The 27561-nt window shown below is 40.1% G+C and overlaps 1 protein-coding gene and 1 long non-coding RNA gene across 29 annotated transcripts in view; one reads left to right on the forward strand and one right to left on the reverse strand.

Moving 5' to 3' along the window:
- On the forward strand, nucleotides 1-27338 carry LOC112660647 (uncharacterized). 3 transcript variants are annotated; one of them, XR_007404143.1, is made up of 5 exons: nucleotides 1-1009; nucleotides 20673-20811; nucleotides 21301-21424; nucleotides 24927-26070; nucleotides 26983-27338. It is a non-coding gene; the product is annotated as an uncharacterized LOC112660647 (long non-coding RNA). The 3 variants fall into 3 exon arrangements; XR_003137117.3 differs by having other exon boundaries at nucleotides 24927-25091; XR_003137118.3 differs by having other exon boundaries at nucleotides 24927-25091; nucleotides 27037-27338.
- The window catches only part of PDE4D (phosphodiesterase 4D), a 1438885-nt gene that overhangs the window by 721292 nt on the left and 690032 nt on the right, over nucleotides 1-27561 (reverse strand). The window lies entirely within an intron of this gene.

Consider the following 27561-nt stretch of genomic DNA (forward strand, 5'->3'; position numbering starts at 1 on the left):
TTCATTTGTGACTAGAGCAAATGTCTCCTACTAAAAAAAAACTCCTACTAGGAAGGTATTCCTAAAGATTAGCACTTCATTCACTGATTCACTTCCTCCTGCACTCAGCCAGCATTTACTGAGTACCTGCTAAGTGCCAGGTTTGGATGATGTATAAATGGACAGGATCACTGACCTCTCCTAGTCTCCCAAAAGGGACTCTGACTCATTACATTTCAGCCAAGAATGGAGAGCTACTGAAATGCTCTTTCACTTTTTGGTGTTTTTTAGGAGGATGAGGATGAGGAAAGTGCTGCTGCTTTTCATAAGTGACTTTTATGTCAGTAAATAGACAGGTGGCTGTTTTAATAACCAGCTTAAAACAAAAGAGTTTGCAATAGCAATTATAGGAAAGGTGTCAACACAACTAGCTTGAACATGTGTTTTCTTGTTAAAAATTGATACAGACTTTCTGATAAAACTTTTTTTTTAGTGTTAATAAAGCATATTGCCATATTTTTGCAGTTTATACTCTTAATATTCTGCTCTGTCCAGTAAAGAATGTGGTTTACTTGTGATGCAACTCCTGTGTTTGTTGCCAAGGACAACCGTTGTTTCCTTGATTGGGTTTCATGTGGTTGGTCAGGTTATGTCATGAGAATTACATTAAAGAGAAGAGTTATGGGTTTGTGTGCCAGCTCTGAGCAGTGAGAATGGTGGAAGGAGAGCAGTGGGGGTTGGCACGGTTTCTTTTGGCAGGAGATGAGAAATGCAGACTCCTGGGCACTCTACATGTACCCTTCCACATCATTTGGCTTCCTTTCACCCTACCCTGGCATCTGCTTTCTAGCCTCTGGAAAAGTACACATGTGGAAAGCACCATCAACCAATTCTCTTTTGTAGTTCTTCACATTTCTGGGACTTCAAGAAACCTTGAACTGCCATCTCCTTCTCTCAGGAAAAATCACCTCCGAGAACAACGTAAAATCAGCTGTAATTTTCAACAGATTCCGAACCAGGATTTGGAAAGGTAAGATGGTTATTGAACTGAATTATAATAAAGTCAGGCCACAGTCCAATTTGCTTCCAGCTCTTCTCCTCCCTCTGTGGGTTAACAAGTGTTTCCAAAGCCATAGGGCATTAAGAATCCTGAAGCAGCTAATTAATAGTGCTGATCCACATCATATGTAGCATGTGAGTTTCAGGCAGCTGTAAAACCCCAGCTTCCTCAGGCTATCCGAATGACGATGAAGCTCTCAGAATTATATTTTGACATTCTGCACCCTGCCTGTGGCTGAAAATAACCTTCTCAATAGGCACTTTAGGCCAGGAGAGTACTCTAGGCGTAAAAAAGCCTCATTGCCATGACTATGAAAAAGTAAATGAACATTTCCTCATGTCCAGACTGTGACTCACAACTGGCCTGTTAATGGACAAAGGAGGCCTGAGGCATTCTCTTGACACATCATCCAATCAAATAAAATACAGCATTGGTGAGACGCTGACTTTCATAGCTTTCGATCAGTTACCTTCTAAAAGACAGATAAAACCTAGGTGAAGGAGGTTCCTGATACCCCTTTTCAACTTTTTCTATTTCCTACCTATTTAATGATTTCCTCAAGGGAAATAGAGAATCATTCTACTACATCTACAGGTAAATAAACAGAATCAATAATAAAAACTGTACCATTTTTCCAAAAAACCTTGGGCAAGTTGAGAGGAATCTGTTTTATCTCATATAGATCTGAGTATATGTTGTGTGTTTTATTAATAAAATAGCCTGTCACACTGACAAAAGCCTTATCTCTTGCCTCCAGCCTATAATCCATCCTCTAGAGTGTCATCAAAAATGTCTTTCTGAAACATCTCATTCCCCTACTTGAATAACCTTGATTTTTTTTGTTTTCATGGTATATAATATGCACATTTCTTATGGTCCTTAAAGGTTTTTACTATCAGACTCACATCTTTGCAACTTCGTCTCAGGGTACCAGAGAGGTATTGTATACTCTAAAGCTATAGCTATAAAAATTTACCCAACATGCTATGGCTTTCCAGGTCTGTTACACCACCCACATAATCCCTTGCTGAATGCTTTGTTCTTTTTAAGGGTATGACTTAAAATGTTACTTCTTTGGAAATCCTTCTACCAGAGAGTAGGAATCACGCTCTTTATCACTTCTATTCATTCCTTTATCATTCATATTACAAAGACAGTGTCTGGGGATTATCTCCCCCCTCCCTCCAGTAGACTCTATGCAGGATGTGGGGGCTTGAACTCATGACCCTGAGATCAGGAGACATATGCTCCACTTACTAAGCCAGACAGGCACTCCTAAATTGTTGTTGTTGTTGTTGTTGTTGTTGTTGTTTAGAGTAATCTCTAGGGTTCCTGGGTGGCTCAGTCAATTAAGCATCTGCCTTTGGTTCAGGTCATGATACCAGGATCCTGGGATGGATGGAGTCTTGCATCAGGCTCCCTGCTCAGCGAGGAATCTGCTTCTTTCTCTTCCTCTGCACCCCCACCACCCCCATTCATGGTTCATGGTCTCCCTCCCTCTCTCTCTCTCTCACACTATCATTCTCTCAAATAAATAAATACAATCTTTAAAAAAAAATAACAGGTAATCTCTATTCCCAATGTGAGACTCAAACTTACGACCCTGAGATCAAGAGATGGCATGCTCTACTCACTGTGCCAGCCAGCCATGTGGCTTACCTTTTCATATTCAACATTTATATTGTTCCTAGGATATAGATGGAGGATGATAAATGATTTGTTGAAGGAAGAGATAAGTGGATGCATGGTTGAAATTAGGTCACTGAACCAGACCATACCTAAAGGTACTTTTAAGTCCATAGCTCATTTTGTATAATTTATGTTTAATGAGGAGGGTTTGAAGTGATTACTAGGAAATATATCTGTTAGCAACTGACATTAATAGTCAGTGACATCTGAAATTAAAGTGAAATTACAATGTGAGATTCACTCTCGCATATAGTATTTCTCTTTCATCAAGAGGCGTTACTTTCATGAGATGGAAGCTCCACAGCCTGAAATATAAAGGCTGGTCTACAAGCAGCTAAAATTTGGTGTGATGTTTACAAAGTTAGAAGCTCATCTTAAAGATGTATATCTAAGGCCAAAATCCATGAATGATATGAATATACTGAATGTCATAGTTCAGATATGAAATTATAAATGCTAAAAATGAGCTGAATTTATAGTATAATAGGAGCAAGGTAGAGCACAATACTTGCTTAAAATACTAGGGTATGTATAAAACCTAGGATCCTCAGCAATAGAAAAATGGGCAATACGTTCTAGCATGGAACATGCGTAAGATGGTTATGGAGGAATTAAAAATGATGGCTTTGAAGAATGTTTAATAACTTAGCAAAAATGTCCACAGTGCAATGTTTCTTTCAAGAGGAAGAAAGGTTTGAAAAGGGTTTGAAAAGATCTAATCACAGACTATTTGCAGCAGGGTTAGTGGCTTCTTCACAGAGAGCTCTTGCTACAGTAGCAGAAGTTGGGCACCAGAAACTCAGTCGAGTAACAAAGCCTAAGCTATTAAAAGGGAGAACCACTCTGAAGGCTACATACTTGGTGACTGTTACTTGAATTCCTTTCTAGAGATGAATCCTTGGGTTGTAGGGAGAGCAGAGAACTCTTTTTGCAAAGAGATGTTGCAAAAAGAAAGTTGGGGAGTGGGGAGGGTGTGGTGGTGCCTGGCTGGCTCCCTTGATGGAGCACATGACTCTGATCTCAGAGTTTTGAGTTTGAGCCCCTCGTTGGGTAGAGAGATTAGTTAAAAATAAAATCTTAAAAAAAAGATGTTGCATATAATTTTGTAAGGTATTAGGAAGAAAGGGAAAAAGTAAAGTGTTAGCAGAGCAGCTGCAAAGTAGAAGCATGTCCTTATGGGGTCTACTGACCTGCTTCTGATAGCAGCAGGACCTGCTGAGCCTATTGCAAGAACAGTGGTTCCAATAAAGGGAGACTTGTGCCTTTGAAACACTGTTGGGAACTCCCAGAAATAATTAGCTGGACTGTATAGGAAAACCTCTTCAGCAAACATGGGCAAAAGCTAATGAAATTTAAATCATTAAAGCTACTGTAACCTCATTTGTTGTCACAGGCTGATAAGGTCTGGCAACATTTAAGGTAAAGATTCTTCTTAAAAATCTGGGGTGCTTGGCTAGTTCAGTCAGTAGAGTGCATGACTCTTGATCTCAGGGTTAGAAGTTTGAGCCCCACATTGGATACAGAAATTACTTAAAAATACAATCTTAAAAAAAATATTATATAGGTATAGGAGATTTATAATGCTCCTTTATCCTAAGTTTGTTCTAAGTAGAGACATAGGTTTTGTAAAAATAAATAAATAAATAAATAAATAAATAAATAAATAGGAAAAAGCAACAAAACAAAATCCAAAATAAATCCAATGTAATTTTAGACCTCTCTGACCTCAACAGTAAAAATACCATCTCACAGAGACAGTGAGTTCACTGTTCTCTGAGCTTGGGGAGGGGTTGCCCAAAGCAGATAGCCACGGTTTTAATAGCAACGGGGATGTTAATGAGTCTAGAAGTACTGCATGAGAAAAAGGGTTCCAAAACGGGGAAGCTGAACCTAAGAAGGATACACTAAGAGTGGGCATGCCAGTTGTTCCAAATAGTGAAGGTCATTTCAAGGAAGAAATATTAGCAGAAATTTCTTACTTGGAATTAAGGGCCAGAGGTGGGCAGCCACAAAGAGGCAGACAAACAGCTCCTTATAAAGACTGGTTTCTAAATGACTGGAGCCGTCTCATGACACATCAAGCTTCCTTGAAAGGCAATATGTTAGGTCATTCTGTGTTCCCAGGAAAAAGCTATCAGATGCCTGATCGAGGCAGTCTCTGCTGAATACGTGATTAGGCTTAATAATGTCCATGTTCCTTCCAGTGCTAAGATTCAAGATTCTCTGGGCTTTGTCTGCTGAAAACAATGTTACTTAGAATTATTGTAATTTTTTTGAGTTTCTTAAAGTCATACTGAATATTTAATTAGCTACTATATTTTAAGCTTTATACAGGTGTAAATCTCCTCTAGGGAGTATATGCCCAACATGGGGAATATATACCCAACATGGATCTAAGTGGTATTTTAAAGCTGAAATCCTTGATTTGTCTCCAGGAGTGTTTTGGGTCCCAAGAGGTTGTCACATTCAGAGGTTGTCCCTTCACCTGGTCATTCAGGGTTCTGCAAAGCAGGAGTTTGGGTCAGCATCCTTCTAGGAGCAGAATCAGGTCCAGGTAAAATGTTACCCAGCACTGAGGTTAAGTTGCTCTGAGCTCAGCAGTACCAGAACTGCAACCCTGGAAACAATTCTGTATGTTGTGAACTAATGTGATTATTGCACTCAGTGTGATCAATGGAAATCACAAGGCAGGAAGAGTTCTTTATGTATTTTCTTTTTCACTCAGTGGGAGTACCACAGGCAGGGGTCTGGGAGGAAGGAACGGACTCATCATTTCTGTCTACTTTATGCAGCCCTGGGATGTGGGCACACAGGGCATCACGGCACCCTTGGGAGAAGTGCGCAGGCACGGGCTCTCTGCTACAGGCCAGGACACAGGATTTTACAGGCAATGGTAGTTTAGTCAAATGTAGAGCCGGGATTAAAATGCAGCTATGGTGAGTCAAAGCTTGTCTGCTTTCAAATGACTAAACACAACAAAATAATGATAATAATGCTAATGAATATTTTAAAACATTATATTTCAATTATTGTAAAAGGAAGCCACTCCACTGCATTGTGGAATTGTTAAAGTGGCCCTGCATTAAGATTAAAATGGAAAGAGTCAAAGCTGAATGCATTATTTTACCCATTTCAAAACATTCGAGACTTTGTATGAAAATAAAATTTAAAAGAAACCAACTCTTCAAGATTGAAAATAAGAGCAGATAAGCAATTTTCCAGTAAAAAAAAAAAAAAAAAAAAAAAGAGTGCTCTAAAATCATTGTAGAGTATATGGAAATTTCAAAGGGTAGTGAAAATGTACTCTGATGCCCAAAGTGAATAACAGGATGTGTGACTAAAGCTGCTGACCTACGACCAGCTATCTCACCTCAGAACCCAGGAGCTGCTGACGTTACATTTCATTTTCTTTCTCTTTCCTCTTCCTCTCTTTGTCCTGGTTTTTCATTCCACCCTCTGCCATGGTGATTCTGTTTCCTCCTCTTCCATACTCTGTCCTTTTATCATCCTCCTTTATCTTTCGTTTAATTACCCTAACATGAATGTCAAATAATTGAAAATGTATTATGTATCATGAAAAATTCCTGTTTATTACCACTCCCCATGTTCACCTCAGGTAGCTATCATGTGTTTCTTTCTCTGATAGTAATTTTATTTTTACTATTTTACATTGATCCTTCTGAGCTACCCTCCACGCTCCTACCCCTGCCCTGATGTGTGTATGTGATAGGGACAAGGAGGCAAAAGTGCAATGTCAATACTCCTTGTGAGAAAGAAAATGTTCCTTACCCCTGTTTAAGGAATACTTTTTTGGTATGCAGGCTGTCACTATAGTATGTCCAGCATCACAAAATAACCCACATGGCACGATAAAGGAACAATGTCAATAGAAGAATGGCATCTGAGAAAATTCAAATAAATCTCTTGTTGAAAAATTTTCTGTCAAGGGAGCTTAATATCTTTAATGCACATGCAGTCTAAATATGTTGTCCTTGGATGGAGAAAACATCAGTTGTTAAAAGCCTCAAGAACAAACACTCTACTTGATCTTAGCCAAAGGCTACAAAGCTATGAATACAATGGCCGGGTTCACAGTGCTCAGAGCCACACAAAGCCACTTTAGAGAACCTGTGGTGTGATTTCTGTTTCTTCTCAGCTGATGGGACTGAATGCTTCCTTTAACCGCATGATTGTGTGTCTCAGAATAAAGACATTGTGTTGCTAATCCTTAAAGAAATAGTATAAATAGTGGAAAGGCCAAGCACAAGGTAACCCACCCCCATAATATGTAGAGAACTGCCCCTCAAACTCTCAGGATTATTTTTATAGTATTACTATGGTCAGTAGTAGTAATTTATTCACTTCTTCAAAAATATTTACAGAGTATTTTCTCAATTTTAGTCCATACAATTCAGTACCTACAGGGCCCTAATCTGTATGTACTGAATTGTAAGCAGTCAAAAATTTAAATACTGAAATGTATTTAAATACTAAAATGTAAGCAATCAAAAATAAGTTCCTGTCCCTAAGGTTAAAGCTCTGAGAAGGAGGCAACAGCCATGTGCTTAGCATCACAGGACTTGGATTCAAGTTCTGCTTCTGCCATTTGCTTTCTGAGTGATCTGAAGCAACTCCCAGAAGCCTTCTAGTTCCCTTTCCCTTCCTACAAAATAGGGATTATATCCACCTCCTCATGGGAAAATACTGAGAGGATGTGTAAAACAGTACAGGGAGTACAAGGCTACTCAAAAATGAAACACCATCATCAAAGCATTTACAGTCCCGCAGACAAATCCAGGAGGCACCTCAAAGAAGCAAAGGAGATTCTTCCAAAGGCATGATGATCCAAACTGGTGCTCTGGGTGTAAAAGAGAGAGAAATTTGTAATGGAGAGGTCCTGAGAGGAAGAACCACCAGAAGAAGGGAGCTTAAATGAATTAAGGACGAGCACTATGCTACAAGGCATTGTCATTGGAAACTGAGGAGTGTTAGAGAACAAGCCTGAGGCTACATGAGAACTAGTAAATGGCAACATCTCCATCCAAAAAGTTTACTCTCACTTATTTGTTAATCACAAAGTCCAAGCACTTGAAAATATTAGCAAAAAGCTTTGAAGCTAAAAGAGGCTGTGTGTGTGTGTGTGTGTGTGTTGGGGACAATTGGGGACATGGCATGGAACAAAAGAGGACAGCAAGAACAGTACAGGGGGAAGAAATTTAACAGGGAATATCCAATGCATGCAACATTTGAGGGACTGAGTCAAAAGTCCAATTGGCATAGAGGTTTGCACAGTGAAAGATAAAGAAACAAAAAACAAAGGAGGGTGGGACCTGATAAATATGTGAGGAAGTTTGAACATTCTCCACTATGAAAGTCTCCCTGAAAATCTTGAAATGGGAGAGTGATCTAATCCCGGTGGTTTTAGGAAGGTTGGTTGGGTACCATGCAAAATAACTGAAGGGGTCAAAAACAGAGAAGGAAATCTACTGACAGTTGATGGTGTGGCTCTGGTTCAGGGAAGAGGAGATGAAAAGAAAGGAATTGATGTGAAAGAAGAACTGAGAAAACAGAATGACTGCTGGAAATTGGGAGCTGAAAGAGGCGTCTCTGCTCAAAAATGACTGCAGGCTTCAAGCTTAGCTGGGAAGAATGAGGACCATGTTAACAGAAAGAGAGAAGTCAGGTGGTGGGGGGGCATTGATTTTGCAGGAAAGGGAAGTCTGCTAACAAACATAGAGTTAAGGTAACAGACAGGGGCGCCTGGGTGGCAGGGTTGGTTAAGTGTCCAACTCTTGATTTCCTCTGGTCATGATCTCAGGGTCGTGAGATCCTGGGGCTGGGGCTATGCTGGGCTGGGAGCCGTTTAAGATTCTCTCTCTCCTTCTCCCTCTGTCCCTCCCTTCCCACTCTCTCCCAGTCTCTGGGAGGAAAAAAAGTACCAGTCAAATGAAATGTCCAAAAGGTAGCTAGAGGAGGACAGGGGCCTGATCACAGCCTTGGAAACTTCTGTAGGAGTTGTAGTTAGTGGTGTGTGTACAATTTCCAGGGGAGGGATAAACTCAGAGACCATGAAACAAGAAGCACTCCTTGGGAAATATCCAATGTCCCACTGTGACCAATGAAAACTTTTGTCTATAAGGATGGCAAAATATTGACCCTAGAATTCTGTTTTGTTACCCTAAGTGAAACATAGAAATGGTGACCAAGTACCTGAAGGAATAGAATTGGTTTTATAATTTATTTCATGTGTGATAATACATGTTTAATCAACAATGTCCTCACACAAATTAGAATTTAATATGAGACTCGCTTCCTAACTGTGTGGTTAGATTATAAAGAAGTAGTTAATTTTTGCCATCTCAAATTTCAACAGCGGTTACAGATGTTCAACAACAACAACAACAACAAAAAACACCAAATTTGTTCATAATACATATTGATTTAGGTCAGTTGCCAATACAGTTGAGGCTGAGCATCTCATCTTTTAAGGAATGAAGATCCATTCATAATGGCTCATTACCTAAAAGAAAGGATGGTCTTGCTCTTTTTTTTTTAAGTGTATTTATTTAATCCCCACACCCAACATGGGGCTCGAACTCACGACCCTAAGATCAAGAGTTGCATGCTCTTCCAACTGAGCCAGCCAGGCGCCTCAGGAATGGTCTTTAGCAATGTATTCCAAGGAACTTTAATGGCAAAGGAAAGTTCTAGTCAAATGATTAACCACTTGACCTGTTCACGTCATCAGTATGGGGATCCATACCTTCTGAAAAACATCTGCCTGTTCAGGAATTGTGCTGTACAAAGGCCTTTTTTACATTATTTTACCCCTTAGGGGCTTGCTCATGTGGTGACAGAGAGCAATTGTATCTTTAAAATGTGACTATTTAGGTATACATGGTGATAATATGATTTAAATACCTATTCCAGTGGACTGTTCTAAAAATATAAGAATCTAAACAGCTCATATGTTGTGCAGGAGGTTACCACATGGTATCTGCCAGTGTGGGGCTTTGCCTGCAGAGGCACATGCGCATGCGCACGCACACATATCCGCGCGCGCGCGCACAGCCAGGCATGCATAGATAACATACGCACAAACATACAGCTGTGGGAACACACACACACACACACACACACACACACACACACACACCTTTAGCTATCTTTGAGGGAGGTCAACAAACCCCACAATCTGACCTCATTTTCATTTTCAGAACCCCCAAAGAACAATCTTACCTGGGGGAGAAAGGGAATGAATTGCACTGAGGTAAAAATTCTTAAAGTAGAAAAAGGTTCATAAATGCCTCTCCAAGATGTCCATAAAGAAGGAACAAAAGAGAAACCATTTCAGTGAACTATCATCTGTGATGCTGGCACAGCAAAGTCCCCTGGGCTTCTCAGACCTGCTCCTCTCTCCTGGTTTGCAGAGCTCTGTTTGTTCTTTTTTTTTTTTTGAGTCTTTCCCTCAGGGCTTATGCTCCACTGACCTATAAATGTTCACTGTAATTATATTGATTTCCCCCTCCTGCTTTGTTCACCACCTTCTCTCTATTTTTTACGTTGTCTTCATAACAGAATTCTTTACAGTGAAAACAAGTAAAATATATAGTAAAACCAACCAAACATAGTTAAGGTATTTGAAACAACTCTAAGAATAACATCTTAAAAGTTACTGAACCACTTATTTATTGTGTGGGGGGAAAATGTTGACGATGTCAATTCTGGTCCTATGTCACTTTTCTTAGCTGGGAAAAGAACTGGATGGGTAGAAGCGAATCATCATTGGAGAGGCTGGATCAGACAGAGGCAGCACTGCTCTCCCAGAGCCTGGAGGAGAAATCCTGGGGGGACTATGGATGGTTCCTAGAGGGACACATGTGGTCCTCTCCTACTCCCCTGGTCCACTCCGCAGAGCTCCTGTGTGTCTGAGACCTAGTCTCCCCAGCTCCCACACTAGGTCTCACATCCTGGGGGTCTGTGAAGATGAGAGGAGACCATGTGAGGCCATTTGCTGTGCACTAGGAATGTTTGCTGTTAGAATTAGCTAGTGAAATCACAGAGGCTAAAGTCAAAGGTCAACCTGCTTTTATCATCGAATATTGATTAAGCACTCACAATTCAAAAAGCAGTGCCTTCAAAATCTTACAGAGCTTTCGTTTTCTCTGAAATATGTCACAGAAGAACCTCTGTATGTGAAGATAATAGAGACAAGTTGATTGATTTCTGTGGCCATAGAGGAATAAGAAAAATTACATTTTAGAGGTTAAAATAGAGATATTGGGTGCATCCTTTCATTTGGGGCCCCAAAGCTGGTCCTACTGAAAGAAGCCAGGGTGGGCAAGATCACTCATAAACATAAAAAAAGTGTGACATAAAATATTATAGCAGAAATCAGCCAATCTAATCCATCTTCCACAGAAGGGGAACTTTCCTCAGGTCATACAATGGGACATCATGCTTCTACTTCCATGTAATTCTCTGGTTCAGAAGCTGGTGTTATGAGTTGGACTGTATCCCCTCAAAAATAACATCATTAAAGTTGTCCTTAATCCAACACAATTGGTGTCCTTATAAGAAGGGATTAGAACAGAGAGAAAAGACAACCATTTACAAATCAAGAGAAAGGCCTGGAACAGATCCTTTCTCAGTACCTTCAGAGGAAGCATGCCCCTGCTGACACTTTGATTTCAGACTTCTGGTCTCCAGAGCTGTGAGTCAATGAATGCTTGTTGTTCCAAGCCACCCATTTCATGATACTTTGTTAGGGTACCCCCAGGAAACTAATACAGCTGGCAATCAGAATTTCACTCAAATAACACAGAAGGAAGGAGGGTTTGCTTTCACTGGAGGAAGTTTTAGATCATAGGAGTCACCTAATCTTTTAAGTTTGAAAAATAAGTCACTTCAAATATTGCCTGTAGTGCAAAGGTCCATAGAAATCCAATTATACAAATTTACAGTCCAGACAAGGGAAAGAAATCAAATTACTATTCATGGAAATTTAAGCAGAGTTTATGACTGGAAAAATAAATAGGGCTATACCAACTGTGGAGCACTGTGATTAACAACTCAGTCACCAGTTTGAGCCTCAGCTCTGCCATTTGCTGAGTGCATGACCTTCAGTAAGCAGCTGACATTTGCTGATTCTTAGTTTCCTCCAAGGAGAGAGTTGTGTAGACTTTCAGAGATGATGCATTTGAGGTGTTCAGCATGGGGTTTCACACACGGTCACCATTAGTGAATTTTAGCTATAATGATGATTAACTAATGGCAAATAATACTTTTTAAAAAAAATTAAAAGGCAAACACCCAAAAGCTAAAATTGAAAAGTCTATTTGCTTTTCATCTCTTCAGATGACTTTTATTTATGTTTTCCCTTTTTTGTAATTGACTCTATGCCTCTGTTCTGGATCATCGAGTCCTTTGAAGGCAACGTAACACACAGATTCCAAATGTGAACATCGGATGCAAGAATATGGTAACAAATTGAGCTATCTAGTTAATCAGAAAAGGACAAAACATTATATGTCCAAAGTCATTCTTTTCATGAACTTGAAAATATTTCAAGATAAGTTTGCTGAGCTCTGATTTGGACCATACTTGCACAATGCCAAACCACTTTTTAACAAACTTCACCTATCTTGTCAACTGTTATCGTGCAGAATTGGTAGCAAGGATGGAAATCCAAATTCCTTGTCATGCCTATCTGAATTGTTGTATCAATTTGTGGGGGTCAAGTCTAAAATGCAGCAGTTAGTAGATATAGGAGAAAAAGTGAATAATCAACAAATCAGTTTTAGTTTTCAAAGTAAAAAAAAAAAAAAAAAGATAAGCACTCTACACAGGAAAATGGAAGCTCTAGTTGGCTTGTGGGAAATAGAGTATTTGTTCTGAGAAAATCTAGGAATTCGATCAGTAGCTACTATGGTCATGGACATGCCAGAAGGCGTGAGGAAGAAATCTGCTGAAAATGGATGCTGTGCACTAAGAAAATCTCAAGAACTACTTGCATAAGTGGACCAGCTATATAGCTTCTCTTGACAAATGAAAATACTCTGGCCAGTTATTTTGTTATGCCAGGAGCCCTAAGTCCTCCTTGCAACATGAAATATTATTTGACTTCTTAAAACAAATATAGTTTTTAGCAATATACATATATCTACCCTCTGAGTTCTTGAGGATCACACTTGAGCCTTAGGAAATACGTATTTCAATGCACCCAGAGACAGTCAGGCTTCGTCTAGAATACAGACAGACTGCTACAAACCCAGAGTCACTTACGGAACCTCAAAGGGTGAGGGCAGAGCCTACTGCCAACACGGAATAGATTAAAAACTCAAAGACTTCCAGAATATCACGCTTTGCCCTAAGGGTTTCACACATATTCACTGATAAAATCCTCATAGCAAAGTCACAGGCAGGAATTGTGATTATTCTCATAAAAATTTTTGGGTTTTTTTCTGGTAAAAACAAACTATAAAATTTGCTATTTTTAACAATATACAGCTCAGTAGTATTACATAGATTCACATGGTTTACACAACAGATCTCCAGAAATTTTTCATCTTGCCAAATTGAAATTCTAAACCCATTAAACAACATCTGTGATTATTTCCATCTTGTATAGGAGAAAACTAAGGTACAGAGAGATATAAGGTCACACAGCCAGTGACAGACATGTAATTTAGAAGCATGCAGTCTGTCTCTAACACATTCTTATTTACTTAGCTATGAGAGAAAATGATATGAAATAGAAAAAACAAACATTGGCACTTTAAAAAGTGTATTCTTTTTAATATATAATAGTTATATGATTGAAAATTAAAATTACATATATACATAACAAAAAATATGTGTATACACATATATGTACATACATGTATACATATATAATTAGATCCACACATATGAGGCTCTATATACCTCCTCTCTGTTTTGAATCCATTAAGTTTCTCCTTTGCCTCACAGGTAAATATTTATTATCTCACTGCATATCCTTTCAAAGTATCTTCATGCAAATACAAATATAAATATGTATTATTATACCTTCCCTCTTTTGTACACAAAAATGTAGCCTTCTGGGATCCCTGGGTGGCGCAGCGGTTTAGCGCCTGCCTTTGGCCCAGGGCGCAATCCTGGAGACCCAGGATCGAATCCCACGTTGGGCTCCCGGTGCATGGAACCTGCTTCTCCCTCTGCCTATGTCTCTGCCTCTCTCTCTCTCTCTGTGACTATCATAAATAAATAAAAATTAAAAAAAAAATGTAGCCTTCTTCATTATATCATTTATAACATCCTTTTTTCACAGAACAGTTGTGAATATTATTGAATGGCTATTCATAGAAGCATATTATCCAATTGCATGGAAATGTAATTTTTTGAACCAGTCACTTTTTTGATGGGCCTCCATGTTGTTTTCAAGCTCTCACTATTACATATTGTTTTTGCAGTGAATAATTCTGTACATGAGTCATTTCTAATGTGTGGAAGTAACCTGTGGAATAAATGTACAGAGGTAGAACTGCTGAATCAAATGGTCTATGCATTTGTAAACAGTAAATGCTGCCAATTGCCCAATAGACAAGCCCACTAGGAAGTTCCTCAGAGCCTCACCAACAAAATATGTTCCCAAACTTTTAGCTTTTAGTCAATCAAGTAAGTGGAAACTGGTATCTCTAGTGCCATTGTAATTTGCCGAAAGCTTAAGTTTTAACTGCAGGATAAAATCATGCAAAGAGTGTAATGCTATTTGCTTAGAGTATTAAAGTGTCCACAGGGCAGCCCAGGTTGCTCAGTGGTTTAGCGCTGCCTTCAGCCCAGGTTGTGATTCTGGAGACCCGGGATCGAGTCCCATGTCGGGCTCCCTGCATGGAGCCTGCTTCTCCCTCTGCCTGTGTCTCTGCCTCTCGCTCTCTCTCACTCTGTGTCTCTCATGAATAAATTTTTTTAAAAAATCTTAAAAAAAAATAAAGTGTCCACAGAGAATACAGATACAATATTGTAAATATTTTATATTTTCCATGCACAAAAACATGCATAATTTCTTTGTGCTCTTAATGTTTTAAGAATTTACCACTTTCTTTGTAGATTAAAGTTTTTGACTAATATTTGTGAGTAGTAGACATTCTTATCCAACTTACCAAAAATGGAATCCTAGAACTTTAAAGGAGGAAGGAAAAGAATGTCAGGTTCACACATGTACATAGGAAAGTTTGTGGGGAGGCATTATAAAATGAAAAAGAAATGAAGTTTACAGGCTAGGACAATGGGAGTGGGTAGGAAAGAGACGAGGTGAGGAGAAAGAGACATTGATTAGGCCAGGGCAGACTGACTAGGCCATCCCTGCTTCCACTCTAGTCTACACAACCATCGTTTGGATTCCAGCAATGCTGGCCAACTGGCTCCGACATCTAAAGCCAGCTCTGCCATCCATTCCCCATTCCACAGGCAGAATGTTCTTTAATTTTTTTTTAAAGATTTTATTTATTATTCATGAGAGACACACAGAGAGAGAGGCAGAGACATAGGCAGAGGGAGAAACAGGCTCCATACAGGGAGCCTGATGTGGGACTCGATCCCGGGACTGTGGGATCACACCCTGAGCCGAAGGCAGATGCTCAACCGCTGAGCCACCCAGGCATCCCCAGAATGTTCTTTTAAAGTAAAAAACCATTTTCCTTGATTTTTCCTGTGAGGGACTAATGTGTATGTTCTTCCAAAATTCATATATTGAAGCCCTAATACCCAATATGATGGTGTTTGGAGATGGAGCCTTTGGGAGGTGATTAGGGTTGGATGAGGTCATAAGGATGAGGCTCTTATGATGGGATTAGTACCCTTATAAAAAAAAAGATACCCATGAGCTTCTCTCTGTCCCTTCTTCTCCCTTTTTCCCTTTCCCTCTTCCTCTCCCTTTCCCTCTCTCTCTCTCTCTCTCTCTCTCTCCCTCCTGTGAGAAGGCAGCTGTCTAAAAGTCAGAGATTGAATTCTCACCAGAAACCAACCATGGTGGCACCCTGAAATCAGACTTCTAGCCCCTAAACTAGGAGAAAATATCTATTAGTTAAGCCACCCAGTCTATGGTATTTTGTTATGGCAGCCCAAACAGACTAAGACATTTCCTGTTAAAGTTTCTCAAGGTACTCCATACCCTTCCTTCATAGGGATTATTGCAGCTCAGATGTAGACATGGACATTGGTAATCTTTGATTATTCACTAGACCATCAGCTTCAACAGAGAAGGAACTATATTTCACCTTGCAAGTAAATGTTCAGAAACTATTTGTTGAATGAATGAATGCTAAGACTGGCTATATGAAATTTTAAGATCAAATACAAGTTGAATGGACAAGTCAATTTGGTCATCTTACCCCATGTAACCATGCACACCACACACATCAACTTGCAACTAAAAGTATATTCTAAAGGTGTATTCTCTTAAAGGGGGCACTAATAAATGAACAGCTGTTTTGTTCTGGTGAGCATCTGGGTAGTTCTGGGAGTTAAAAGTTGCCTGGAGCGAAGGCAAGATATAGAGTGCTAAATCCCGTCAAATGAGAAAAATGTGCAGCTCCTATGAGCAACTTTTGAATGAGAAGAAATACAGAAGAGAAGGAAGAAAGATCACTTTAGTCGTAGAAATGACTAGGTAACTTCTTAAGAATACAAATGTCTGGATACTATTCCATTTCACGTTATTTGTGAATGCAAACCGTTTTTATTTCCTCCAACTGTCAATAAAGTCTGATACATATAAATGTCATGTGAACACATTTCTTTTAGGGGGAGAGGGAAAGCTGGTGGCTGAGGCAACCCAAGGCAGAAGGCTCAGTTCTGCCGTCAGCCTCCGTGATGTGGAAAATGGAGATCACAATGACTTCTGTGGGCTAATTCCTAAACCAAACTAATTCTGCTGAGCAGAGACATAGGGCCTGATGACATCAAAGGATTGGCTCTAAGTCTCTCGGAAATTCTTAAAAGCTTTGGAGAGAATACGGGATTTTTCACAATTTGTACAATGGCATTTTGAGCCAATTTTTTCTAGATCTTAGGCAACAGGGTGAACTCAGTTGACCCCCACGAGGAAAAATTTCCACATGCCACAAACAATAAAAATCACAACTGAAGTTTAATGTGGTAGCAACCAGAAACCCAGTTTCCTGTGGCCCTTAAGCAAGTTCATATTCACACACCCAGGTAACCACCACCACCCCCACACTGGGCAGATGAACAGTTCAATTGGTCACTCTGGGATCTGATTCAATCTTGGCGTTTTGTTAATTGTACAGAATAATTGCAAAGAAGGATTATATGGGGACACATTACATAAATGCTTATGTTTAACAATGAGAAAACTTTAAGGAAGTAGAAACAGGCAGTAAAATTGTACAGAAATAATTTCTGGAGGATGTGAGAAGTCCGAGGGCCTGATTCACTGAATAGAAGGATAGCCTCTCATCTTTTGATCGGGTGTGTAAAGAATGAAAACTAGAAACACAGGTTTGGTTATGAAAGGGAGTTAATAAAGAAAACTTATTGTGTTAGGACAATCAACAGTCACTGGGGAAAAAAAGAACAGGAAATGAATGACTTTCAGACTCTATGCTTAGGTGATTAATGACAAATGTAGTAAACCTTTGGCCCATATCATGCTAATAGCTGGTGTGAATGAATTTTTGTTTGTTTCTTCTACTTTTGCTAGAGGAATCAGATGGCCTAAACAAAACATAGAGAGGAAGACTTCTACTAGCCTGTTCAGAGTGACTCTGTAAAAGTTTGGCAATGTGACATCAGTAGCAGACAACTATTTGGTACCAAAGATGGTTGGGGGTACTTTGAAACTTGCTTCTAGATACAAATTCCCAAAAGTTCCCCAGCTGGCAGCAACACAAGTCTTTAAGCCTACTGTTGTGCTTCCCCAGGACACAAGGTCCAAAGAAAATCAATTTGCCTTGCAGAAGGGCTTGTAACACTGCATCATTTGTATAAATCCAGGATGGCGAGACAATTTGCTCAAGTAAAGGTTTAGTTATTAAAAAACAAAAAGAAGTCTCTTGAATCACAAAGGTCTTTAACTCTGTTCGCACTAGGGGAAACAGCTTCCTTGGACCTGAAATGTTTCCAATCCAAATCAAAGTTCAACCCCAGAGCATATCTGACATTACTGACTAAACACTCCCCTCTAGTGGCCCTTTCAAAGAAATACAAAAACTGGCAAAGTGCAGGCCTCTGAAGAAATGTGATAAAATGCAATAAAAAATAATGAAACAATTGATCACTCCATATAGTAAATGCAGATACAGTGGCAAGCATGACTGCTCTTAATTACTATTATTATCTACATGAGTTTGCAGATAGTCCCAACCACATGTTTATAGTTTTTACTGTTTATAATTTAAATATAGCTCCAGTATAGGGACATTTCTAATGACAAGTTGACAATAAAATATAAAAATCCTTTATAAAAGTGATAAAAATACAGTAAGTATGAGAATTGTTTCTCTTCACTATCCTTCATGGCTTTCTCAATCATCTACTACATAGGTAGCTGGAATAGCCGATAGCAGACAGAGTCAATTCGGAATCAGAGTATCTGGGTGGTCCCCAAACTTGAGGCTCTTTTGCCCTAGGTTATCCATTAACCTCTCTGAGATTCACCTTGAAAAGATATGTAACATGTAAATCATCCTTCCAATCTCCATGGGGGAAAATACAAGGAAATGTATATAAAAATATCTGGTAAATTCTAATGTACTACATAAAAGCTTCTTTTTAAAAAATATTTATTTATTCATGAGAGTCACACACAGAGAGCCAGAGACACAGGCAGAGGGAGAAGCAGGCTCCCTGTGGGAAGCCCAATGCAGGACTCGATCCCAGAACCCCAGGATCCCGACCTGAGCCAAAGGCAGACACTCAACCACTGAGCCGCCCAGGTGCCCCATAAGAGCTTCTAATAGTGTTAAAATCTCTAAGTGAGGATGATGGGGTTGATGAAAGTGGTAGTTGAGGTGCTACTTAAATTTATTTTTTTAAGTTTTTTAAATTAAAAAACCCATCTGCTCTAAAATTGTTTGTTGACTCACCATGTTTGAAGAGGGTTGAGAGATTTAATGCCCAAGTTTATCCTGCAAATTCATATGTTGAATCATTGACTAACCTCAGAACAATTGTCTTATCCTGTATCTTGAAGTTTATCACTCTAGAACTACTATTACCTTGTTAATATTTTTTCTCGGCAGTTTCAATAAGTAGTGCAGACTGATGCTTCTAAGTCATAAAATGGCTATAATAAGTCATAACTAAATTTCTTTTTTTTTTTTTTTTTAATTTTTATTTATTTATGATAGTCACAGAGAGAGAGAGAGAGAGAGAGAGAGGCAGAGACACAGGCAGAGGGAGAAGCAGGCTCCATGCACCGGGAGCCCGATGTGGGATTCGATCCCGGGTCTCCAGGATCGCGCCCTGGGCCAAAGGCAGGCGCCAAACCGCTGCGCCACCCAGGGATCCCCATAACTAAATTTCAATCCATGCTTAATTATTCTGAGATACATGCTTAAATATTCTGTTATTCTTAACAAAAAAAATCAAATAGAAAGGAGCTAACAGATTGGACATACTGATCCCATCATTATTTTCAAGAAAGAGCTATTTCCTAGGCTTACTCTAGGGATGTCTTTTATCTGGTAGTATCTACTGGTGGTATCCAGTATATCAGAAAAAAAAAAAAACTAGTTTCTAACAGATGAAATTTAAGCTATTTCCAAATAACTTCACTTGACTGAAATCAGTCTCTTGATTTTGCAAACCAGTGGATAGTAGACACAGGGTCTACTATTTACGTTTAGAATGACATGGCATTGTGATAAATCTTTCTATAACAGTGGTACTTTTGTCTTTAGGTCTAATTGTCATATAATGGGGAAACATTTCTGGAAATTAGAAAACTGTTTCAAAATGAATCATTTACTCCTAACAACCCTGTTCTAGTTATTAATTACAAGAACAACAAACTCTTTCCTGCCAGTTCCTTACGGACTTGCTAAATTAAGTCCGGAAATGCAGGACCCAGAAGAATTTGTTATTTTTCATCTCTAGCTTACTCAAAATGAATTAAATGCTTTGCACAACATGTAAATAGCAGTTCATTATATTTTCTTGATCATGGAAGCAAAATTCAAAAGGAAAACATCCACAAGAGGCACATAAATAAAGCAAAGATAGACGTTTCTGAAAATAAATTTGTGGAAAAAAAATGTGGCTACTCTTCAGACTCATAAAGAGAATGAGATGCTTCAGAAATTCTAAAGCTTTTCTACATATTAAGTTCATCCGGAAGTTTTGACAATGTCTATGTCCAGACCAAAGCCTTCATCAATAAAAAGACAAACTCAGGATTGGGACTTATACATCAGTATTTGTTAAAGCTCTCTGGGAGATGCCAGTAAGGCAGCCACATCTGAGAAACACTTCATTCTAATTGAAAAACATATACCTGAAAAGTAATTTTTTTTAGAGGGGTCATGATAGATAACAAATTACTGTTATCACCTCACTATTCTTACAGTAGCAAGAAGCAAAGTTTCATTTGTATGATATGTATTTAAACAGATGAACAAAGCACATGCATGTGAGAAGATGGGATTTTAGGGATTAAATCAAAGAGTCAGCAGAAAATATAACAAGTGAGTTCAGCAGTGCATGCAGGACTCCCTGTTAGGGACTGCAGGGAGAAACAAGTGCCTGGTTCGATGTCTTCATGTGGTGGCAAATAGCTGGGGCCACCAGCGTGCAAATAAAGCAAGAAAAAAATGAATTATGTGTTTTCCAATGAGTGATGAGCAGAGTTGTAGCATAGGGCACAGCAAGATAATGGGCGTTAATGATTCAAGAAGGTAGACATGGCAATGAAACAACTAAAATCCTAACTGCTTCATTCCAGGGACTTTGAAGAAACAAATGCATGTTGGGGAGAACCTCACCAGTGCGACACAGGAGAGGAATAACTTTAATTGCAGGCTCTAAGGCAGAGGTTCTCAAAATGTTGCCCCTGATGCAGCATCAGCATCACCTGGGAGATAGTAAGTGGTTGGACCCCACCCCAGACCCACTGAGTCAGAATCCTGGGAGGGGGCCAGCAATGAGCATTTATGAGCACTTGAGATGGTTCTGGGTTTGAGAACCAGACGTTTGAGAACCATTGTTCTAATGTTTTTCTTGAGAACTAAATTCTCTCTATGGTCTGGGATGTGCTTGGAATGACATCATATAAAACTGACCATGCTATCATCTACATTTACTAAAGTAGAGATATCATCATGGTACAGGGTGATATGGCCACTAATCCTTTAACACTGACAAAATAGTTTTTGTTGGGAACCACTCAAAAAGCCAGCAATCTTAGTTGAGGTCTTAGAATACCAAAAGCTACTTATTGAAAATATACCAGCGCTGGGTAAGCAATGATGTTAGCATGGATTTGCTGACTGCCAGGTACTAAGAAACAGTATACAGCTTATAATATTTTAGACAATTGTCATGACTATCTCCTCTTTCTTTTTAATCCCTAGTTCTTTATTTCACCTTAAAAAAATAGAAACATCATACAACCACAAGAATGAACTGACTATAATTACATGCAAAACATGGGTAGATCTTACACATAATGTTGACCTAAAGAGGCTGGACACAAGAGTAAGTAGAGCATAACTTCACCTACGTAAAGCTTAAAAACAAGGGGAAAAATTTATTAGTGTTAGAAATCTGATAGTGTTTGGGGAGTGGAAAGAGGCTCCAAAGAAGCTTCTGGAGTGCTAACAACATTCTGTTTCTTGATCTGGGCGCTAGAGTGGGATTACCATATGAAAAATCGCCGATCTTTGTATCTCTGTACTTTGATACAAAGTTTAAAAATGTTAAGAATAGGATGAACGTGATGCTAGAATTTTAAGAAGTTAGAATGTCTTCCCTTCTGCATTCAAAGCCACGTTGGATGTTGAGGTGGTATTCTCGGTACGTGTTGGGGAAGTCAGTGGCCCATCATCCACTGCAGTGAACAAAGTTGGAGTCCTTGGACTCAAAATCTCCAAAAGAGGACACAGGGATGATCAGGTGCCAGTGATGCTGCGCAGTTCATTCCGGCCTCAGTGTGCACTAAGTCAGGACAAGACAAATCCAAAGGAGATGAGGCACTCAACAGTGCCCTACACAAGCACCTGGTGGTCTCCACCTGCAAGCATGTTCATTCCCCTGGTCCACCTGGGTCACACCCCCATCCAGTTGCTGCCATCATGTCCGGTTGTGGCTCAGCTCTTGATTTAGTGCTTCCTTGGCCCTGTCCCCCACATTCTCCCCACTCCCCTACTCTCCCTTCTTTTTCTCTTTCCTTCTCATTGAAACCTACTTGGTCTTCACTCTATTATCTCAGAAACTTTGATATTAGCCAGTTCATGGCACTGCTAGTCCTCAAGCCCCGGTTGCATGTTAGTGTCCCTTGGAAGTGGTATAAAAACACTGATATCTGGGCAACTGCTGACCAATTACACAGGAATCTATGGAGATGCCCCTACCATGAGTACTTTTATGAGCTCCCTGAGTGATACTAAAAGGCAGCTTGGAATTGAGAAGTTCTACTCTGGTTTCCGGAGGTGACAGATGTTGCTTACGCAGCACTCCTCTCTACGGCTGGATCTGGGTCCCTATGGCCATACCTGCGTTTCCATGCAGCCTGCAGAGCTATCACAAAGTAGTGACTAATTCTATATATTGTACTCCGGCTCTGCGGAGCAGCAGGTTCCCTGGGCAGGGTTGGAGTTGCACAAAACTGGCCATGGTCACAGACTTCCCCAGACACAACCTGGGGCCTGCTCCTGGGGACTTGGTTCAGAGCGCAGCAACTCCACCACAGATGTCCCCACTTACCATAAGGAATGCCTGCCAAAAACAATACTTAAAAAAAAAAAATAAGGTTTTAAGACATCTACTAAAGAGCTAATGGTGTGGTCATTGTCCTAATGGGCTTTTAATGATGTATAAAGTTCTTGGCTGATAGTTAACGAGATGGAAAGTTTTATAGAAGTTATTTTGTGAGTTTAAAATCATATCCTCTCTTTGACTCATGCTTCTTATTTCTGTAATCTCAAACTCAAGAGTCTTAAGTATGAGGAAGATGTCTACTAAAATCCTTACTTTCTTTTTTTATTTTTAATAATAAATTTATTTTTATTGGTGTTCAATTTGCCAACATACCGAATAACACCCAGTGCTCATCCCGTCAAGTGCCCCCCTCAGTGCCCGCCACCCAGTCATCCCCACCCCCCACCCTCCTCCCCTTCCACCACCCCTAGTTCGTTTCCCAGAGTTAGGAGTCTTCCATGTTCTGTCTCCCTTTCTGATATTTCCTACCCATTTCTTCTCTCTTCCCCTCTATTCCCTTTCACTATTATTTATATTCCCCAAATGAATAAGACCATATAATGTTTGTCCTTCTCCGACTGACTTATTTCACTCAGCATAATACCCTCCAGTTCCATCCACGTCGAAGCAAATGGTAGGTATTTATCATTTCTAATGGCTGAGTAGTATCATTTCTAATGGCTGAGTTCTTTCTTTCTTTCTTTCTTTCTTTCTTTCTTTCTTTCTTTTTTTTTTTTTTTTTGATGCTGTTTGGAGTAGGGGAGGAAGTATTGTTCCTTGATTTTATTTTGGGCAAAGTTATGAAGATCAGAGGGGGGATAATCAAAGAAGAAGGTTCCTATCTCAGTTGTCCTGACTGTCCCCGGTACCTCTGGAGTTATATCATCCTAAGGGCAACCAACAAGCCCTTTCTAGCCATACTGTGAGATCCATGCTCCACGGTGTTGGGGCCTAAGACCAGGGTTCAAGATCTGAGTCACCTGCATTCAGTACCCACCAAAGACCAGGCAAAAAGGGGCCTTGCCCTCAGAGCCTTAAAAGGCCTGCTCTGTCTCTTCTCTGGCCCTGCTCCTTTTCTGGGAGAAGGTATCTGTGGGACTTGGGCATATACTCACATGTCCTTTTACAATGGCCTGGGAACTAAGATCTTGGAATTGCCTACTAAATGGCCCAAGCCAGCCAACAGGGCCCATGTGGTCCTATTCCCCCATCTGCCCAGTAGCGGGCAGACATGTCATCAGTATGTACATCCCCCAGCCTGATAAGCAGTGGCTTGGGATTGAGGATGAAGGGGTTTTGGCTGGAACTTAGGCATGTGTACTGGCAGTTCCCTACCCAGGCATAGGAGCGGCTCATGGTTCCAGATGGAGACAGATGGAAAAAGAAGAGTGGGGGAGCCACAGCTCCTTCCCTTAGCACTGAGACTTAAAAATGCTAAATTTGAATCTAGCCATTCTAAGCTATTCTGAAGGCAAATTTGTCCAAGTAGGAAGATAAACCTCTCACAACGAGGTAGGGGATAAAATGTAATTAAGGTTTGACATTTGACCTCAACTTTCCAGGTCATAAAATAGGCTTATTTGTCAAGGAAGGAGATGTGAGCTTCCTTAACAGTCTGTTAGTGTGATTTACAACTTTTAAATATTTAGACATGTGCTATGTAGTCCTCCATCTGCATTCTTATTTCACAATCTCACAAATTTCAAAAGTAGCTGTGTTCCAAGTCCTTACGCTAGCTAGACCTGCTGAACCAAAATGTCTCAGGTTGGGCAGGTAAGTTGGAAACTTAACAAGTTCCTCAGATAGTTGCACCCACAGTTCCTTTGCTAAACACTACCCTAGACCCTCTTCTCCCCTTTCAGGTTTTACACTGAGTCCATGTGCTGACAAAGTGGTGGTGAGTAATTTATCTGTAGGCAGTGAAAGCAGATAAAGGATTACAGGTTTTCCTGGAGCATGAGGCACACACCAAGTCCAATTCCATTCTAGTAGGAGACTTACTGAGTCCCAAGGCCTGTGGCTTCCATCCTGATTTTTCACAGTGCAAAGCCAAGCTGTGGAAGAGCTGTGACAGCGTTCTCAATAGCCATCTGAGTTAAGATCATTTCTCTTCATCCATACAATTCTCAGTTTTCAGAGTGGCTGTTCTTGCCTACAGGTTCCTGAGCCAGTTCTTTGACTTAATATCTATTCTCTTTCCCTGTTTCTACTCCTCAATGCCTGGAATTTTTGTTTTACCATACAATCCTCTCACCCAGGGCCACGTGATCTCTCTTGGCAGGTGAGAAACACTTCTTGTTTGCACGGAGCCTGTAAATACCCTGTCAGCACATTAGGATCACCTGGGGAGCCTTAAAAAACTCACAAGCCTGGGCCCCATTCCAACCAATTAAATCCTGATCTATGATGGATGATGTGTGTGTGTGTGACAAATTACGGGGAACAGGTGAGTTTTCAATATTTTGCTCACACATCAAAAAATTCTAAGAACCCTCTCCCCACAAATACCCAGAGACTTTGGCCATTTCTCTAGTATTTTTTTGGCATTAAGCGAAGTGTTCATTTCATTAGTGCCTACAAATGCTGCCCACTGGAGAGACATTCTACCAAAATCCACTCCAAGAACTTCTGTAAAGAAGCCTTATGGCCAAGCACAGGCAACATCAACACTATCTCTCAGAGCTTTAAATGGAGGCTGAATATTGTTCAGCCGCCAAGGCCTTCTTGGTTAGCAGAGTATTAAGAGAATACTCTTTTTGGAGGGAGTGGGGGATACTCTTACAACACATTGTAGCGGCATACCCAGTTCACACTGTAATTTCGAAATTTAATGTGTACATACATATAGTTCATGGAAGACAAAAAGTTGTACTTGAAATTAAAATACAGAAACTTAGTAGAAAGTTGGCTATTACCAATGACACTCTTCTCCCTCTACTAAGAAGGCTGAGATGGTTGTATCAGATATCATCAAAGTGATCCCTGTTCCTACTTCCTATGGAGCACCATAATTTTCAAAATTAATAAGGAAAACACATAACTAAACTAAGCCAAACCAAGTGATATGGACCCATGAGGTTGGGAATTAAAACTCTATTATTTCTAGGCAATAGAAAAAAATCCATGTAGCTAATTATGTAAGAACTATTAAACTTGATCTTCCAATTTTTATTTACTTATTTTAAAAAAGATTTTATTTATTTATTCATGAAAGAGAGAGAGAGAGAGAGAGAGAGAGAGAGAGAGAGAGGCAGAGACACAGGCAGAGGGAGAAGCAGACTCCATGCAGAGAGCCTGATGTGGGACTTGATCCCGGGACTCCAGGATCACGCCCTGGGCCGAAGGCAGACGCTAAACCGCTGAGCCACCCAGGGATCCCCTGTAAATTTCATAGTAAAGAAGAAAATAAAATCAAGAGAATGGAGGTAATGCCACAATCAACCGTACCACCTGTTGCTTGTCAAATTTACCTTCTGTAATTTTTATTTTCTCAAATTCACCAAAAGAGTACTTTCAGAATATGGTATTATCTGCCCCTATGATAACCGTGTGCTTAAGAGGCCGAACATAGATCTCAGAGGTACATCTTCACACTGTGCCAATAGGCTTATGTTGTATTTTGCATCAAGGCCAATTTTAATCATTTAGCTATTGACAAGAGATGTGCTTTCCTCCCCTACTGAGGGAGGGACAAAATTCAGTTCTACCAAGAGGATGCTTTTATACAGCTCTGTTCCACCTCAGATTTAGTTTCAGAGTCAGGGAACTGGGCTTAGTTTTTCCTTTAAACCATTAATCTGTATCCAGGGGTCTGTAGACCCTTTTCTGCCTGGAGATGTGGGAACTCCTGGATTGTGCAAGTGTATTGTTTATTATGACAAGGATAGTTCACACCAGAGACAATGATACATACTGAATAAACATTGTGGATTGCTTGGAAGGAGAGAAAAGGGCTGCCCGGAAGTCAGGTGGACCCTTAGGCTATTATGTTCTAAAGTGAGAGATAATATCAATTCCACCGCCTGGTTAAGGACCCTTCAAGAACACACTATTACGAATGGGATGCTGAGCAATTCTCTCAGTGGCCAGAAGGTGGTGCTCTCTTCTTAGAAATATCAAAACGGGCGGTCACAAACCCTAGCTCCTTGGAGAACCAGAAGTCCAACATAAAAAAGTCTTTCAATAGGATAGGTTGGTTTTCACAGAATAGCAATTACCTGTTAAGTGCATGGGCAGTGGCATTCACAGATGTAGACAGTGGCTGGCATTCAGAAAGTGGGGTAGAGAATATAAAGATTTCCTGCTTATTTTCTTAATTGAACTTATTGCCTCTTTAGTCACTACAAGGTAATTAACACACATCGACCTCTCCGTCTCCTTAATGTGTTAAGCGTTGCACTGAATTAAAAATGATGATTCCTTTCTACCTGGAACTTGCTGCGTGGAGACTGAAAACCTCAGGGGCACCTCCGTGGTTTGGCTCAGCTCTTCAAGCAGGTGACCCAGGCTGGTGAGCCCACCCCTTTGCATGCTGCATCACCAGCCCTGTGCCTTCCCTCTCTGCCCCTCAGGGTCACTGCAGTCTCGGACCATCTGGTCTGCAGAGCCTCCAGCCTTCTGGCCATCTCCCTCCTTCCTCTATTCCCATCAACTCGCCTGTCTCATTTAAGGAATAAAATAATGAGAATTTAAATGCTTATTTGCACCTTAAAAAAAAACAGTACATTTTTCAGTTGTATATGCTTGTGGGTATGGGCAATAGTGGAAAGATCAAGGATATTTCTGTGTTTACTAACCTTGAACAAATTAGATAGGCATATCCCGAGCAAAAGTAAATGGACTCACTGTTCATGTGGCCTCTCTTCCTGAATACACAATGGGATGGGATAGAAATTGATGTGAGGAGGGGCCAAAGG

This window comes from Canis lupus, chromosome 2 (assembly GCF_003254725.2).
Source record: "Canis lupus dingo isolate Sandy chromosome 2, ASM325472v2, whole genome shotgun sequence".
NCBI classification, from domain to species: domain Eukaryota; kingdom Metazoa; phylum Chordata; class Mammalia; order Carnivora; family Canidae; genus Canis; species Canis lupus.